Raw genomic sequence first — 6,459 nt, 5'->3', positions numbered from 1 at the left:
AAATTGCTTGCTGTTGAACTCCCAACGTATCTGCAAGCTGTCTTTGCGTTTGTATGTTGTCTTCATCCAATAATGCTTGCAATTCGGCGTCATCAAAGGATTTTCGTTTGCCGGAGCGTGCGGCGTTGTTCAGGTCGAAATCTCCATTTTTGAATTGTCGAAACCACGTTTCACATGTTCGAAGTGTTAATGCACGATCGCCATAAACTTCCACAAGTGCGCAGTGGCTCTAGGACACTTTTTTCCTTGATTGAACATGAAAAGCAATGCATGCGCATATGCTCGAAATTCGGTATGAACGCCGACATTTTTGACGCGCAATAAAAACTTGCTGGAGGTATTTTTGGGAAAACGTGAACGCAGTTTAGACACTCAACAACAACTAAACAAAATGACAGGTATGTGTGACCAACAGCCACACAAAGCATAGAACGCCATCCATCGAAAAAAAGACGGAAATTAATTAGGAGTACACCTGGTAATCCTCATGACGAGAGAGGACCGTGGAATTATACTTTCAAGGTAGATACTCAGGCTAACCGATTTCGTATAAGAATCCTGCCTTGGGGTCAAATTACGACGTTTGAATAAGAAGGAACGTCCTAATTTTTCAAGGAGCTGAAGAGTTTCTATACGATACGTTGCGTAGGGAGTATCGCTTGATATAGATGTATACAAAGGTCTCGAGTATAAATTTCTAAGCCAAATGGAATCCCAGATGGCATAGTATGTAATGCCAATATCCACCTGTTATATCTACCAATTAGAGCCTTACACCTGCATTGAATAATTCATTTCAAATATTGATTGATAAAATCTTTAAGACCGTGATAGAATCTCTTCTGATAACATGATAAGCGCATTTAGAATCACTCAATTTTTCAAACTAGCCATGAGGCCCAGCACTGTCCCATTTCCGAGGCGTAAATGGGGGTTAATTTCTGTGATAGTCTTATCAAATTGAATTGTATTATCGGAAGCATATGGCAAAATATTGTTGTTGTGAGTGTATTAACTTGCCAAGTACTTTCAACTAAGTCATACTCCTCGTATCGTACTTTATTCTACAATTGTCGGGGGGTGGCGATAGTTGTGGGATCTAAGCGATAAATATTTGGTTTACATAGAGTGATAATCGGGGGATCGTCAATCGGTTCCATCGTTTCAGTTTGTTGGGAAGCCTCGGTGCTGTTACAAGGACGGGAGTAGTGTTTCCTGACTGCTTCCAAGAATCTATCTAATATCTCTATCTTGATTGCTGCTAAATTTCGGAGTGTGGACTTTTTGATGATTTCGCGGATTTTGAAAATATCTTTAGAAATAGCCTTCTGATATCTGCGGCTTGTATAAGTGTACTTGGGAATTATCACAACCGGATGCCTACTATCGTCGTTGGCAATTGCATATTACGCTAAATAATTATGCGTTGCTCGGCTCCGTTGCACGTCTGACTGAAATTCGAGATAGTTACTTCCGATTGTGAGGCTGGCGTGCGTTTTGAAAGTGATCTTGTGCAATTTTGAGAGTGTTCATTGTCAATAGAGTGATTATGCTGATCGTTTTTATTAGTGCATAGTACACGTACCGAGTATATAGGCAAGAGTAAAGTGATAAAAGTGCGCTTACCAACATTAGATGTGGATATAGAATGTAATCTAGCATTGGAAAACTCTGTAAGTCTCCTAAATAATTAAGATTTAAATTTAAATTTTTTTTCTTAAAAAAATAGGGGAGGATAGAGGGTTATGATTCCCTTCCTCCTTTTATGGCAAATTGTAAAGAAGGCTTCTAGCAGTATGACTTCTTTGAGTCTATATTTTTATTCTATTGATATATTTCAGTTAAAAGATAACTTTTATTATCAAAAGATTGTAGAGAGAGTTATTTTTTTGAATTGATATGCCGTTAGGAATTCCTTCGAGATTTCGGGCACAATTTCTAGTTCTGTAGAAAACATTAGTGGAATAAAAATAATCGTACTTTCTCTTATTCGGTTTTTCAATCCCACGGAATTGTCTTAATATTACTTGCCTATTACGAGCCTGCTCTGTTGGTCGTTCAGATAAAGTTAGGTCGAATTTAAAGATTGATCTGGTACATCCTTACTAGCTCATCCCTTGCAAGGATGATGCCTAACGTGGGAGGGCCGAAGTATAGTCGCAGGCTACTCATCGCGGGAGTGGTGCGGTCGATCCCGCTATACGCGGCCCCTGTCTGGGCGGGAGCGTTGAACCACGCTGTCAACCGGAGGAAGATACGTTCGGCATACCGGCCAATTGCGCTAAGGGTGTGCAGCGCATTTAGGACGGCGTCGACGGAGGCAGTGTGTGTTATCGCAGGAATGATCCCTATAGATCTTCTAGCGAGCGAGGCACACTGGCTCTACGAAAAACGGAAGGCAAATCCAGCCGAGGTGAATGCGGATTTCCGAAAAGCCATCAGGAGAGAGTTGTGTCGCAAGTGGCAACAACGATGGGATAACTCCGACAAGGGCAGGTGGACCCATACATTGATTCCGTGTATCGAGAAATGGGTCAACCGAAAGCACGGAGAATTGAATTACCACCTGGCACAGTTCCTTACGGGACACGGTGGCTATAGGAAGTACTTGCATCGCTTCGAGTTGGAAGAGTCTCCCAACTGTTCTGAATGCGGTGCTACACCCGAGGACCCGGAGCACGTTATGTTCCATTGTCCCAGATTTCTGCAGCAGAAAAGGAGGTTGAACAGCATCTTAGGGGCGGACATCGAGCCCTCGAACCTGGTGGAAGAGATGTTGAAGTCGGAGGAAAACTGGACGGCGGTAAATGAGGCAGTAGCCGTGGTGCAGACAAAACTCCTGGAGTTGGATCGAGCTCGGAAGGCGGCGCGACGGAGACGAGCTGGTATAGCAAACCAGAGCCTCCCCCGCGAAGTAATACTTCACGGTGGTCCCGCGGGGAGGGGCGGAAAAGTGGGGGTGGTTTTAGTGGGTGTGAATCACACACACTGCTGCAACCTGGCGCAGCAGCGTCTTTCTAAGATTTCCACCTCCATCCATAAAAAAAAAATATCCTTACTTACTGCCAATACCTGCGATTGATGGGATATATGGATGTGACTCTTTCTGGTTGGTGAGGTTGTCTTGACCTTCGTCAGGGTTGATCGAAGTAGCAAGGCAATCGATTGCATTGGACAAGTTTCGCGAGCATGCAATATACTTGCATTTTGCAAGGATACCTTATCACGCCGCGTGTGTGTGTTTGAGGTGGGGGAGCAGCAAAGCCCCCAAGCACTAAAACCTTAGTGGTCCATTGTACTGGATTCCCCCATCTAACGGAATATCCCGGATTCGCTCATGTATCGCAGGATTTCGGTTAATGGATGTGATGCTACCCGCTGCAGTTGAAGCACATCAGCACCAAAAATCTGATCTGAAAACGTTCCGTGGATTCCGTTTCTTCATTACAGGATGGACAGGTAGCATCTTGGAGCTAGTGAGTCAGTCAGAATGCCTACAATACTTCTGCAAGTTTTCCTGCTTTTCGACAGGATAAATTTCGCAGTATGTTTGTTTGTTTCTGACAGGAAAAATTTGATGGGTCTAGCAGCATTAAGGCTTCGCCACCTGTCATTATGGGAAGCTCGTTCCCAGCTTTTGATAGTAGCATCAGTCAATGCTACCAACACCTCAATTGCTGGTTCCGGTCCGGGCATGGTGAAAGTTGAAGCCTCCTTTGCTAAGGCACCCGAGATTTCATTTTTCGCTCCATCACAATGACCAGGTAGCTAGAGTAAATCCACCGCATTGAATCTAAAAATAGAATACTGATTTAAATGGTTGCTTTCTACATTTCTGAATGATTTTTCAAGTGATCAAAGTACTACTCAATGCCCTCAATGCAACTTGACTATCGCTACAGATTGCGATGTATCTGCCCTTCAACCGCTCGTCAATCATCCAGGTTGCCGCCCTTAGGATCGCAAACACTTCAGCCTTAAAGGCCGTTGTATGTTGTCTCAAAGGAAGAGCCCACTTCTCGTTTTTATTCGAGAGGTTCACTTCTCCAGAACCATTTTCTGTTTTTGAGCCATTGGTGTAGAAGACATCAGTATTCTTCTGGTTCGTCCCAGTTTTCTCTTCGTTTCAAGATAACATCATATCTTCTACCAAACTGATGTTTGGGGATCTGAGAATCGAAAGTAGATTCAGTTCTCCCAATGACTCTTCCAATGCAATGTGCCCCCCAAGTCCATTGTTCTCCTATAGATCTAATCGAATTAGTCTATGAGCCGCTCTCATTGCTGCGCTCTGAATAAACAAATCCAAGGGCTGCAAATTGAGTAATGCATTCTGAGCTCGCCGGATGTGGTGCTCATGGCCCCGGTGATACCCAGGCACACAGTTCTTTGCAGTGTGGCAAGTTTACAGCGAAAATTTTTGGTTTCACCATACCCACCACACTGTGGATGCATAAGCGAACATCGGCCTAATGATAACAACATATATTCACATTACTACCTGACGCCTAAGTCCTCATGTCGAGGCAAAGGTCCGTCTGCACAGCCCATAAGCTGCGAGAGCTCGTTTCAACTTTACCTCTACACGTTTGTTCCAAAGAAGCTTTTTATCTAGAGTCACTTCCAGATATTTCACTTCTTGGGAGAGTTTAAGGGCTGTACCCTTCATCTCTGAGAGACCAAATCTATTCAGTTTTCTCCTTTTTGTAAATACTACCATTAAGGTTTTATTCGGACTAACTGAAAGTCCATGCCTGAGGCATGGCTGCCAACCAAATCAACGGCACGTTGTATATTTCTACACACTGCTCCCAGAACAAGATCAACAGCAAGGACAACCACGTCATCAGCATAAACTTGAGCGTTTATTGGCAAATTTTGCAGTTCGCATAGTAGTAAGTCGATCAGCATACTCCACAGAAATGGCGACAGCACACCTCTTTGGGGGCAGCCTTTTGTTGCTTTTGCTGCTAGGTATCTCTGCGTTAGCATACCATGGATTCACTTAATTAAAGCATCATCAACATCATGCGCTTTGGCGTCATCACAGTTTTTGAAAAGGCGCACAGTCAAACGTCTTTTCAATGTCCACGAACACCTCCATTGCATACTCAACATTCAAAGTTGCATCCTCTATCTATCTCTGTAACCAAAGAATGAAGAGCAGACTCACAGGACTTTCTACGCTGGTAAGCACGTTGGTTTTCATTAAGTGTGTGCGACCTAAGTGCCTTCTCACGAATGTGACGCTCAAACAGGCTCTCCAAATCTTTCAGCAAGAATGAAGTCAAGCTGATCAGTCTAAAGTTCTTTGGATTAGAATAGTCATCTTTTCCAGGCTGGCGATATGAAGACATGCTAGAAAAATATTTTTTTTTCAATCTTTCTAAGTTCTTCATACCCTTCTTTAGCATTGCTGGATAGATGGCATCCATGCCAGGTTCTTAGAAATGCTCAAAGGACAGTAAGGCAGCTCTCACCTTTTCATAGGTAACAACTGCCTTCTCAATGTTCCAGTTCATCTTGCAGCACTTGCGTGCTGAAGGGGATGCAAGAATCGTCAACTCTCCCCTTACCACTTCTCTCACCCGTTCTCCTGGATAGTGTACTTCCAGAAGGGTCTGTACTCATTCCAGTCTGCAGCTCGTGGCCAACTCATCCGTTTTAGGGGCTCTGCACATCCTCTCACGAGCATGCAATATTCCTACATTTTGCAAGGATACCTCATCATGACGCGTACTACAGATTACTCAAGCAGTGGTGGATATGTTGCTCACATCAGCTCCGTTCATGCGTTTGGCTGGTACAACGGCACTTGTTCGGTCTCCCCTATATCTTATCTATCATACAGTTTGGTATTAGTTGAATGTCCTTTGTGAATTTTTGAATACAGAAGGCAATATTGTACTGCATGAGACATGCTTTGATTTCAGACTCGTACAGGTCGAAATGATTTTCCTGTCTAAAGTGATGATTGTAAAGAATCCGTCGAGAACTTCCCGCAACATCAAGCATGTATGCAGAATGGAGTACTTCTGTATGGTTTGAACCAGACTATGTGAGAGACCCAAGACATCGAAGGAAGACTCGAGGGATTTAGGTACAATCGCCGCCTCTTTCGTGCGTGAAAATGACGAAGGATGGCTTTTCCTACCGCGTAATTGCATCCTTCAAAGTGGCGCATCCACATGATTTCGATGCCATCTTACAACCCTCGTTTTGGTGAGAGGCCTACGTACCAAGCTGTTGTGTTTCAATCTTTCTGTCCTGGCTTTCCAACGCCATCTTATCTGTATCACGGAAACGTGGTTGGATGATAGGATTTTAAACTCTGAGCTCCTCGATGGGTTCTCTGTCTTTCGCTGCGACATAGATCGCGTAGCTTCAGGTAAGTTAGCTGGTGCAGGTGCCTTAATGGCGGTTAAGTCCCCCCCCCCCTATGAACCGAATCCATCTTTT

General features: G+C 43.9%; 1 protein-coding gene across 2 annotated transcripts in view; it reads left to right on the top strand.

The window, feature by feature from the left end:
• Positions 1 to 1,059: 1,059 nt before the first annotated feature.
• Positions 1,060 to 6,459, top strand: part of LOC119654714 (phosphatidylinositol phosphatase PTPRQ) — a 72,060-nt gene continuing 66,660 nt past the window's right edge. For both annotated transcript variants that reach the window (XM_038060233.1, XM_038060232.1), the window contains exon 1: positions 1,060 to 1,673. The gene's annotated coding sequence lies outside the window, so the exon portion shown is untranslated. The remainder of the gene's footprint in view (positions 1,674 to 6,459) is intronic.

Source organism: Hermetia illucens, chromosome 4 (genome assembly GCF_905115235.1).
Source record: "Hermetia illucens chromosome 4, iHerIll2.2.curated.20191125, whole genome shotgun sequence".
In the NCBI taxonomy this organism is placed as follows: Eukaryota; Metazoa; Arthropoda; class Insecta; order Diptera; family Stratiomyidae; genus Hermetia; species Hermetia illucens.
The sequence above is the reverse complement of the archived record's forward strand: the minus strand, read 5'-3'. Positions and strand labels throughout refer to the sequence as shown.